At 43.6% G+C, this 12,477-nt stretch overlaps 1 protein-coding gene across 2 annotated transcripts in view; it reads right to left on the bottom strand.

Moving 5' to 3' along the window:
• LOC140713965 (uncharacterized protein C7orf57-like) overlaps window positions 1–7,868 on the bottom strand; it is an 84,473-nt gene extending 76,605 nt beyond the window's left edge. For both annotated transcript variants that reach the window (XM_073024653.1, XM_073024652.1), the window contains exon 1: window positions 7,747–7,868. The gene's annotated coding sequence lies outside the window, so the exon portion shown is untranslated. The remainder of the gene's footprint in view (window positions 1–7,746) is intronic.
• Window positions 7,869–12,477: the final 4,609 nt, after the last annotated feature.

Here is a 12,477-nt window from a genome sequence, read left to right as displayed (position 1 = left end):
TCATAATAGTGCATTTAGTACGTTAAAGAGGACACACAATTTACAATAATTAATCGAGTGTAAAAAGACACAACTAATAGCAAGCAAGTAAAACTATTTGAAAGGAAAAACAGGGATATTTGAGAAAGTTTTGCAACTCCTTAAGAATACAAATACCCATTGAAAGAGTTTGGAAGATGATAAAATCACCAGGGAAATTGGATACCCAGTGCTGTGTGATGGGGAGGGAGATACAGGAAAATTGGCTACCTGTGCTATGTGATGGGGAGGGAGATGCAGGGAAATTGGCTACCTGTGCTATGTGATGGGGAGAGAGATGCAGGGAAATTGGATACCACTGTTATGTGATGGGGAGAGAGATGCAGGGAAATTGGATACCAGTGCTGTGTGATGGGGAGGGAAATGCAGGGAAATTCGATACCACTGTTATGTGATGGGGAGAGAGATGCAGGGAAATTGGATACCACTGTTATGTGATGGGGAGAGAGATGCAGGGAAATTGGATACCTGTGCTATGTGATGGGGAGGGAGATGCAGGGAAATTGGATACCCAGTGCTATGTGATGGGGAGGGAGATGCAGGGAAATTGGATACCACTGTTATGTGATGGGGAGAGAGATGCAGGGAAATTGGATACCCAGTGCTGTGTGATGGTGAGGGAGATGCAGGGAAATTGGATTCCAGCCCTATGTGATGGTGAGGGAGATGCAGGGGAATTGGATACCCAGTGCTATGTGATGGGGAGGGAGATGCAGGGAAATTGGATACCAGTGTTATGTGATGGGGAGAGAGATGCAGGGAAATTGGATACCAGTGTTATGTGATGGGGAGGGAGATGCAGGGAAATTGGATACCAGTGCTGTGTGATGGGGAGAGAGATGCAAGGAAATTGGATACCAGTGCTAAGTGATGGGGAGGGAGATGCAGGGAAATTGGATACCAGTGCTGTGTGATGGGGAGAGAGATGCAAGGAAATTGGATACCAGTGCTATGTGATGGGGACAGAGATGCAGGGAAATTGGATACCAGTGCTGTGTGATGGGGAGAGAGATGCAGGGAAATTGGATACCAGTGCTATGTGATGGGGAGGGAGATGCAGGGAAATTGGATACCAGTGCTATGTGATGGGGAGGGAGATGCAGGGAAATTGGATACCAGTGCTATGTGATGGGGAGGGAGATGCAGGGAAATTGGATACCAGTGCTATGTGATGGGGAGGGAGATGCAGGGAAATTGGATACCAGTGTTATGTGATGGGGAGGGAGATGCAGGGAAATTGGATACCAGTGCTATGTGATGGGGAGGGAGATGCAGGGAAATTGGATATCAGCGCTAAGTGATGGGGAGAGAGGTGCAGGGAAATTGGATACCCAGTGTTATGTGATGGGGAGAGAGATGCAGGGAAATTGGATACCCAGTGTTATGTGATGGGGAGAGAGATGCAGGGAAATTGGTAACCAGTGCTATGTGATGGGGAGGGAGATGCAGGGAAATTGGATACCAGTGTTATGTGATGGGGAGAGAGATGCAGGGAAATTGGATACCCAGTGTTATGTGATGGGGAGAGAGATGCAGGGAAATTGGATACCCAGTGCTATGTGATGGGGAGGGAGATGCAGGGAAATTGGATACCAGTGTTATGTGATGGGGAGAGAGATGCAGGGAAATTGGATACCCAGTGTTATGTGATGGGGACAGAGATGCAGGGAAATTGGATACCCAGTGCTATGTGATGGGGAGGGAGATGCAGGGAAATTGGATACCAGTGCTATGTGATGGGGAGGGAGATGCAGGGAAATTGGATACCCAGTGTTATGTGATGGGGAGAGAGATGCAGGGAAATTGGATACCCAGTGCTATGTGATGGGGAGAGAGATGCAGGGAAATTGGATACCCAGTGCTATGTGATGGGGAGGGAGATGCAGGGAAATTGGATACCAGCGCTAAGTGATGGGGAGAGAGATGCAGAGAAATTGGATACCAGTGCTCTGTGATGGGGAGGGAGATGCTGGGAAATTGGATACCAGTGTTATGTGATGGGGAGAGAGATGCAGTGAAATTGGATACCAGTGCTATGTGATGGGGAGAGAGATGCAGTGAAATTGGATACCAGTGCTGTGTGATGGGGAGGGAGATGCAGGGAAATTGGATACCAGCGCTAAGTGATGGGGAGAGAGATGCAGTATCTAATATAGAGAAAGCAGAAGTGCCAGTGCATGGTTTTGTTGAAATACACAGTTCTGACAGTATGAGTATGAAGGAAAAAGAAGAAGAGATGAAACATTATTAGAGAGCTTGGCAACATTAAGTAAGGAAGCATTAGAGACAGATGGAAATTTTGAGGGTACAGTTAATGAGTTGTTCACCATGACAGAATTGAATAATGTTCATAAAAAGGTCTCCTGGGAAGGATCAGTAAGTTATGTTATGTTACCTAAATTGAGTGAGAAAGGGAAGAAGGATATTTTAAAGTTATTTAATCATGTATGGGAAAATGAAAAACTTCCTGAAGAATGGAACGAAGCAATCATATTTCCAATATGTAAACTAGGCAAGAATCCCAACAATCCAGCCAGTGAAAGACCAACAGCATTAACCTCACATTTATGTAAAACCATGGTAAAATTTATTAATAAGAGAATGACATACGTATTATATTGAAACAAGATGGGAGATTTTTAAATATCGGAGTGGGTTTAGGAGAGGAAGGGGAACCATGGATCCAGATTGATGTTTAGAACATGAAGTGAGGAGGGCTCAATTGAATAGAGAAAATGTAGTAGAAGTATTTGTGATGTAGAGAAAGCAAGTGATAAGATGTGGAAGGAAGGTTTGATCATCAAATTATATAAATTGGGAATTAGAGGTTGAACGTTAAATTGACTAAAAGATTTTTTAAATTGGTAGATCTATCATTGTGTGAGTGGCGAAATGTATTAAAGTAAACAAATTGTGGAAAATGGAACCCCTCCGTTAATATTTACTATAATGATAAATGTTCTGTTTTTAATATATATACTGGTATCAGAGTATCATTATTTGTGGATGAAGGACCTATGTGGAAAAGGGGTGGGAATGTGGAATTTATAATATGGTAAATTTAAGAGGCAATTCAAAAGGTGGACGATTGCAGATTTTCAGCAGAGAAATCCAAAATAATGCTTTTCACTAGGAAGGGGATAGAACAATACTTAAAACTAAAACTTTGTGGTATAGAATTAGAAAGTGTGCATACCTTTAAATTTTTAGGAATTTGATTTGATAGAAGATACACATGGTCAACCCATATTAAAGAAATAATCATCAAAAGTAAGAAAGTGCTAAATGTTATGTGATGTTTAGTAGGAAATAAATGGGGAGCTGGTAGGAAATCCTTGAAAGCAATATATATTTTGGATTAATAAGATCAATACTGGACTATGGAGGTATGATATATGGATCAGCATCACACAGTATGCTCAGGAAACTGGATATAATTCAAAGTCGCGCATTAAGGTTAATCAGTGGGGCGATAAGGACAACAGCAGTGACGGCAGTGCAGGTGGAGTTGGGAGAGACATTTCGAACTGAGAAGAACACAGTTTGCGTTTTCATACTGGGTAAACCTACAAGGGCCTGGAGAAAAACCACCCTACTAAACAGCTTTCAGATCCACGCTGAGAAAAGGAAAGGAGGAATATCAGAAGTTTTGCCTGGACTATTGAAGGAAAAGCAGAAAGAACATAAATTAGTAATAAAGCAATGAGTGCTGGTGTGCTCCATAGCTGTGTGAAGCACCAGAGGTAGATTTTAAATTATTTGAAACGAGATGGGAAAAATAAAGAAGTGATATTAAATAAAGATGTATTGAATCTTACATAAATAATTATTATGGATATTTACAAATATACACAGAAGCTTCAAAAACGGTAGCAGATTAGGGGTTAGGATTGATAGTCCCAGATTTTAACATTAAAAAGCAGGTGAGGTGCTTTGAGTCGGACCGTATTCAGGGATGCATCTTCAAAGCTGGATGAGTATGCTACAGTTCCTACTGGCTTCATTAAAACCTGTGTGGATGAGCGTCTGCCCACAAAGACTTACTGTACATTCCCAAATCAAAAGCCGTGGGTGAACCAGGAGGTACATCATCTGCTAAAGGCTAGATTTGTGGCATTCAAATCTAGCAACCCAGGTCTATACAAGAAAAACAGTTATCAATTGTGGAGGGCTATTTCAAGGGTGAAGAGACAATTTTGAATGAGGTTGGAGGTAACATTGGATGTACGACAACTCTGGCAGGGTTTGCAAGACATTACTTCCTACAAAGCGAAACCCAATAGCATGAATGGAAATGATGCTTCACTACCAGATGAACTCAATGCCTTCTATGCCCACTTTGAAGGGGTAACTAGAACTACGGCTGTGAAGAACTCTGCTGCTCCTGATGACCCTGTGATCTCTGTCTCAGAGGCCAATGTTAGGCTGTCCTTAAAGAGTGTGAACCCTTGCAAGGTGGAAGGCCCTGATGGAGTAGCTGGGAAGGCTCTGTGCCAACCAAACTGGCAGGAGTATTAAAGGACATTTTCAACCTCATACTACAATGGGTGGAAGAATTATACCAGTGCCTAAGAAGAAGAATATGAGCTGCCTTAATGACTATCGCTCAGTAGCACTCACATCGACTCTGATGAAATGCTTTGAGAGGTTCATCATGACTAGACCGAACTCCTGCCTCAGCAAAGACCCGGACCCATTGCAATTTGCCTATCGCCACAATAGGTCAACAACAGATGCAATCTCAATGGCTCTTCACATGGCCTTAGACCATCTGGACAATACAAACACCTATGTCAGGATGCTGTTCATCGACTATAGCTCAGCATTTAACACCATCATTCCCACAATCCTGATTGAGAAGTTGCAGAACCTGGGCCTCTGTACCTCCCTCACAATTGGATCCTCATTTCCTAATCAGAAGACCACAATCTATGCAGATTGGTGATAACATCTCCCCCTCATTGACGATCAACACTGGTGCACCTCAGGGGTGTGTGCTTAGCCCACTGCTCTACTCTCTCTATAACCATGACTATGTGGCTAAGCATAGATCAAATACCATCTATAAATTTGCTGATGATACAACCATTGTTGGTAGAATCTCAGATGGAGATGAGAGGGCATACAGGAGCAGCAACTAATGGAGTGGTGTCGCAGCTACAACCTGGCACTCAACGTCAGTAAGATGAAAGAGCTGATTGAGGACTTCAATATGGTAAGATGAAGGAACACATACCAATCCTCAGGGGGATCAGAAAGAGGAGAGAATAAGCAGTTTCAAGTTTCTGGGTTAAGATCTCTGAGGATCTAACCTGGTCCCAACATATTGATGCAGTTTTAAAGAAGGCAAGATACTTCATTAGGAGTTTGAAGAGATTGGTATGACAACAAAAACACTCAAACTTCTATAGGTGTACCGTGGAGAGCATTCTGACAGGCTGCATCACTGTCTGGTATGGAGGGAGGCAGCTACTGCACAGGACTGAAAGACTTTGCAGAGGGTTGTAAATCTAGTCAGCTTCATCTTGGGTACTAGCCTAGAAAATACCCAGGACATCTTCAAGGAGCAGTATCTCAGAAAGGTAGCGTCCATTATTAAGAACCTCCAGACCCAGGGTATGCCCTTTTCTCACTGTTACCATCAGGCAGGAGGTACAGAAGCCTGAAGGCACACACTCAGCGATTCAGGAACAGCTACTTCCCCTCTGCCATCCGATTCCTAAATGGACATTAAGTCCTTGCACACTATCTCACTTTTTAATATATATTATTTCTGTTTTTGCACAATTTTTAATCTATTCAATATATACATAAGTAAATCATTACAGTATTTATTATTTTTTCCTTCTATATTATGTTTTGCATTGAACTGCTGCTGCTAAGTTAACAAATTTCATGACAGATGCTGGTGATAATAAACCTGATTCTGATGATTTTTTAGTGTATACAGGTGAAATGACAGCTGTACTATTATCTTTGCAGTGGGTAGAGGAAGAGAGACCGATGAGAGTTGTAATATTGTCTGATACAAGCATTACAATCCGGAATCTAAAACATTTACATTCAGAGGCAAGACCAGACATTCTGTACGAGATAATACAATCCTTATTTAGAATTAAAATGATGGGCCTCTGTATATGTTTTAGATGTGGATTCCAGCACACGTTGGTATAAGAGGGAATGAGAGAGTGGGTAAATTAGGAAAGCAGGCTACTAGACGAGCAGTAGCGGACATTCAAATAAATTACAGTACAGGAGAAATGAAAACATTATTAAAAGTGAAATTTAAAAATGAGGAGAGAACAGGAAGACATCTTTGTGATATCCAGAAAGAAGTGGGCTGGTCAAGGAATGCAGGGAGGAGGTGATAATATTGAGACTGAGGTTTGGGCACATGGTTAAATAGTACATAGCTTTTAATGAAGAAACGCTATAATGAGAGGTGTGAGTATTTTAATCAACAAGAAATGGTTGAGCATATACTGGTGATGTGTTCAAGATATAATCAAGAGAAGGGATGAGTGATTTTAAAGTTATCACAGAACAAAATATAATTTAACATTAACAATATTTTGAAGAAAGGATCACAGGATTATTGGTTTAAATATATAGTGCAGTCTATTAAGAATACATGTCTTTTTCATAGAATGTTATACAGGATTTAGATAACCTGACCTACACTCCCATTCAGAAGGAGGCACTAATGTGCCTTAAGGCTGTTTGCCAGCTGCTATAAAACTTCAGGAGAAGAGGTTCTTTTAATTTCCTTGATGTTTCACTCCCGGACAAGCAGTCCTGCTGAGGGACTACAGAGTTGATCAAATGTGGGTACTTGGAAAGATTAAGGACAGAACTGGACCACTCTCCCACACAGTGGAGATTGCATCTGATGTCATCTGGAGATAACACATGGATCAGTTGAGGAGAGCAGAGTCAATTGTTGGAGGAGAAAGGTGTCTAGAGCTGTCAGGACCACTTCCTGCAGTCCCAGAATCCACCCCTACAAACACCCCAGAGGAGGCCCCAGAACCTGGGGTTGTTTCACAGCCACAAGTCTCAACTGCCAGGCAGAGTAATCCACCCCCCCCCCCCCCCCGTCAGGAAAGACGTTATCCCACAAGAGTAAGAAATCCTCCACAGTGATTAAATCTTCAGACCTGAATGGGACAATTTAAAATTTACTATGCTGTTGATGTCTATACAGTGTAGTAAGTATATATGTCGTTTCTGTATGTATATGGGTTAGACTTAATGGTTGCATAGGTCATCTCACCATACCGTATGTGAGCGCCTCACTCAAGTGTTCCCGTGTTTTGCTCTCTTCGTTTCTGGAGTTACAGAACTTGACAAGTTCCTTCATCAGAAGGGCACAACAGTTCAAGAAGGTGACGCACACCACTATTACAATGCTACTAGAATTGGGCGATAAACATACGCAGAGGCCAAAAACGGACGCACGTCAGGTGAAAAAGACCGGGCCTCTGTTTATCACGATCTGCTCAACATTCACGCGGGAAGGCCTCCACCCCACAGATGAACCTAACGGGACTTCTCTCAACCAGCTTCAATGCCACTGCGCGGCTCCTTAAAACCAGATGGGCAGAAGCGCACACAGTTCTCCAGAAGTGATGGACTGAGTTACCGCTCGCCCAGTGTGGAGCGTCTCTCCCGCCGGTATTGCTCATTTCCACTGTCGTAACCGCTTACCGGTGATTCCCCTCTCGCCTAAGTATCGATTTCCAGTTGGTGCCGATATCGGCGTGACTCGCCACCGAGTGCGGGCGACGTTCTGCTCGGTGGGACCGTCCACCGCCTCTCCCCCCGGAAGTGGCAGCCGTTGGCCGGTGCACAATCCAAGCGTCCAGCGTGTCCATGGAAACGGCCGCCACACGCTCTGGGCTTCTGATTGCGGTCACTTGTGTGTACCTTCCTCCTTTCCCCCTTCGTTTTACACTCTACATTTCAGTTACTTGTTGCATTCCGATGTATTTTAATTATTTAAAATGCAGCAATATTGCACTTACCAAGTGTTTAACTCACTGCTCCTAAATGTTAATGTTTCGCATTTTAGCCGCTTTGGAGTTAGTTTTCCGCTACTGCACTGGGCTGGATACCGATAGTTCCTCGGAGAATTGTAGGCCGAGTCGGGAGCGCGGCAACGCAAATGGCCAAACTGCGCTGGACGGCAGGGAGAGCAACGGTAGAGGAGAATCCAATTAAAGTGAAGGAAAACAGAAAAAAATGGGCCGAAGGTGGATAAGATGATGAGAGGCATTGATCATGTGGATAGTCAGAGGCTGTTTCCCAGGGCTAAAATGGCTGACACGAGGGGACACACTTTTAAGGTGCTTGGAAGTAGGTACAGAGGGGATGTCAGGGGTAAGCTTTTAACGCAGACAGTGGTGACTGCGTGGAATGGGCTGCCAACGACGGTGGTGGAGGCGAATACAATCGGTTTTTTTTAAGAGTCTCTTAGATAGCTACATGGAAGTAGAGGGCTATGCGGTATGGAAATTCTAAGCAGTTTCTAGAGTAGGTTACATGGTCAGTACAACATTGTGGGCCGAAGGGCCTGTAATGTGCTGTAGATTTCCACATTTCCATATCGAAGATACTATTGTTTATTGCAAAGCATCCTGAAACGGGACGGCAAATAATCAAAAGTTGTGTTCTACAAGTATGTGAGGTGCAAGAGGATAAGACGTGAGTGAATAGGACCAATCAAGTGTGACGGTGGAAAAGTGTGTATGGAACCAGATGAGATAGCAGAGGTACTTAATGAATACTTTGCTTCAGTATTCACTACGGAAAAGGATCTTGGGATGACTTGCAGTGGACTGAAAAGCTTGAGCATGTAGATATTAAGGAAGAGGATGTGCAGGAGCTTTTAGAAAGTATCAAGTTGGATAAGTCTCCTGGACTTGATGAGATGTATGCCAGGCTACTGTGGGAAGCAAGGGAGGAGATTGCTGAGCTTCTGGTGATTATCTTTGCATCATCAATGAGGACAGGAGAGGTTCCAGAGGATTGGAGGGTTGCGGATGTTGTTCCCTTATTCAAAAAAGGGAATAGAGATAGCCCAGGAAATTATAGGCCAGTGAGTCTTACTTCAGTGGTTGGTAAGTTGATGGATAAGGTCCTGAGAGGCAGGATTTATGAACATTTCAAGAGGCATAATCTGATTAGGAATAGTCAGGATGGCTTTGTCAAAGGTAGGTCATGTTTTACAAACCTGATTGAATTTTTTGAGGATGTGACTAAACACATTGATGAAGGAAGAGCAGTAGATGTAGTGTATATGGATTTCAGCAAGGCATTTGATAAGGTACCCCATGCAAGGCTTATTGAGAAAGTAAAGAGGCATGGGATCCAAGGGAACATTCCTTTGTGGATCCAGAACTGGCTTGCCCACAGAAGGCAAAGAGTGGTTGTAGACGGGTCATATTCTGCATGGAGGTCAGTGACCAGTTGTGTGACTCAGAGATCTGTTCTGGGACCCATCTTCATGATTTTTATAAATGACCTGGATGAAGAAGTGGAGGGATGGGTTAGTAAATTTGCTGATGACACAAAGATTAGGGGTGTTGTGGAAAGTGTGGAGGGCTGTCGGTGGTTACAGTGGGACATTGATAGGATGCAAAACAGAGCTGAGAAGTGGCGGTTGGAGTTCAACCCAGTTAAATGTGAGGTGGTTCTTTCTGGTAGGTCAAATATGATGGCAGAATATAACATTAATGTAAGACTCTTGGCAGTGTGGAGGATCAAAGGGATCTTGGGGTCCAAGTCCAGAGGACACTCAAAGCTGCTATGCAGGTCGACTCTGTGCATTGGCCTTCATCAATCATGGGATTGAGTTTAAGAGCCAAGAGGTAATGTTGCAGCTATATAGGACCCTGGTCAGACCTCACTTGGAGTACTGTGCTCAGTTCTGGTTGCCTCACTACAGGAAGGATGTGGAAACCATAGAAAGGGTGCAGAGGAGATTTACAAGGATGTTGCCTGGATTGGGGAGTATGCCTTATGAGAATAGGTTGAGTGAGCTCAGCCTTTTCCCCTGGAGCAACGGAGGATGAGAGGTGACCTGATAGAGGTGTACAAGATAATGAGAGGCATTGATCGTGTGGATAGTCAGAGGCTTTTTCCCATGGCTGAAGTGGCTAACACGAAAGGACACAGTTCTAAAGGTGCTTGGAAGTAGGTACAGAGTGGATCTCAGGGGTAAGGTTTTACACAAAGAATGGTGAGTGCATGGAATGGGCTGCCGGCGATAGTGGTGGAGGCAGAGATGATAGGGTCTTTTAAGAGGCTCCTGGAACCTAGAAAAATAGAGGGCTATGGGTACCCTAGGTAATTTCTAAAGCAAGTATATGTTTGGCACAGCATTGTGGGCCAAAGGGCCTGTATTGCACTGTAGGTTTTCTACGTTTCTGTGTTTCATATAGCAAAAATATATTGCAAGACAAAGAGGTGATGGCCTCCAAGCAGTTTGCAGGAAGCTAGGGGGGGTAAGTTTGGGGCCTCAGTCGTACGAGGTCAGTTACTGGCTGCCTTTTACAAAACTTTTCTCCGCATATTACCAGATATTCTGAGCAATGCTGGGTAGAAGATAATACTGTTTCCTAAAGCATAAGATGTAACCGACATTATGCTTTAGTAAGGCTTGTTCGCTGCTTTTGAAATTACTGTTTGATGATCAACATTTTTATGCTATATTTGGGGGGAATAGTACATTAAAGAAGCGATCAGGCATGCCTCAATTTTAGTTTACGTAAACCAAGCTCAGTTTGCCTGAATTGGGGGCACCACAATTGTGTAGGGTTTAGCACGACGCTATTACAGCTCAGGGGCTTCCGGAGATCGTAGTTCAATTTTGGTTGTACGTTCTCCCTGTGACCACGTGGGTTTCCTCCCAGAGTCCAAAGACATGCCAGTTGGTAGGTTAGTAGGTCACAAGAGCTTAGGCTGGTGTTAAATAGGTGGGTTGCTGGGCGGTGCACCTCTGGAGCAGAAGAGCCCGTTCCACCAAGCAAATTAGAAAGCTGCTCATAAAGCCAGAACCACAAAGATGGCATTTAATGGATAGAGTTGAGATAATGAATTGAGATGGCGGGAGTAATAAAGGACATTTTCAACCTTTCACTGCTATGGGCAGAAGTTCCCACTTGCTTCAAACAGGCAACGATTATCAGTGCCTAAGAAGAATAATGTGAGCTGCCTTAACTATCTCCCAGTAGCACTCACATCTACAGTGATGAAATGCTTTGAGAGGTTGGTCATGACTAGACTGAACTCCTGCCTCAGCAAGGACCTGGACCCACTACAATTTGCCTATCGCCACAATAGATCAACAACAGATGCAATCTCAGTGGCTCTTCACATGGCCTTAGACCACCTGGACAATACAAACACCTATGTCAGGATGCTGTTCGCCAACTATAGCTCAGCATTTAACACCATCATTCCCACAATCCTGATTGAGAAGTTGCAGAACCTGGGCCTCTGTACCTCCCTCTGCAATTGGACCCTCAACTTCCTAACAGGAAGACCACAATCTATGCAGATTGATGATATCTCCTCCTTGCTGATGATCATCACTGGTGCACCTCAGGGGTGTGTGCTTAGTACACTGTTCTACTCTATACCCACGACTGTGGCAAGGCATAACTCAAATACCATCTATAAATTTGCTGATAATACAACCATTGTTGGTAGAATCTCAGGTGGTGACAGGAGGGCGTACAAGAGTGAGATATGCCAACTAATGTAGTGGTGTCACAGCAACAACCTGGCACTCAATGTCAGTAAGATGAAAGAGCTGGTTGTGGACTTCAGGAAGGGTTAGATGAAGGAACATATACCAATCCTCATAGAGGGCTCAGAAGTGAAGAGAGTGAGCAGTTTCAAGTTCCTGGATGTCAAGATCTCTGAGGACCTAATCTAGTCCCAACATATCGATGCAGTTATAAAGAAGGCAAGACAGCGACTATACTTCATTAGGAATTGAAGAGATTTGGTTATGTCAACAAATATACTCAAAAATTTCTACAGATGTACTATAGAGAGCATTCTGACAGGCTGCATCACTGTCTGGTATGGAGGGGCTACTGCACCGGACTAAAGAAACTGCAAAAGTTTGTAAGTTTAGTCAGCTCCATCTTGGGTGGTAACCTACAAAATACCCAGGACATCTTCAAGGAGTGGTGTCTTAGAAAGGCACCGTCCATTATTAAGGACCTCCAGCACCCAGGTCATGCCCTTTCCTCACTGTTACCATCAGGTAGGATACAGAAGCCTGAAGGCACACATTCAGAGATTCAGGAAAGCTTCTTCCTCTCTGCCATCCAATTCCTAAATGGACATTGAACCCTTGAACACCACCTCACTTTTTTATATTATTTTATTTTTTGCCTGATTTTTAATCTATTCATTATACATATA

Source organism: Hemitrygon akajei, chromosome 20 (assembly GCF_048418815.1).
Source record: "Hemitrygon akajei chromosome 20, sHemAka1.3, whole genome shotgun sequence".
Lineage (NCBI taxonomy): Eukaryota > Metazoa > Chordata > Chondrichthyes > Myliobatiformes > Dasyatidae > Hemitrygon > Hemitrygon akajei.
The sequence above is the reverse complement of the archived record's forward strand: the minus strand, read 5'-3'. Positions and strand labels throughout refer to the sequence as shown.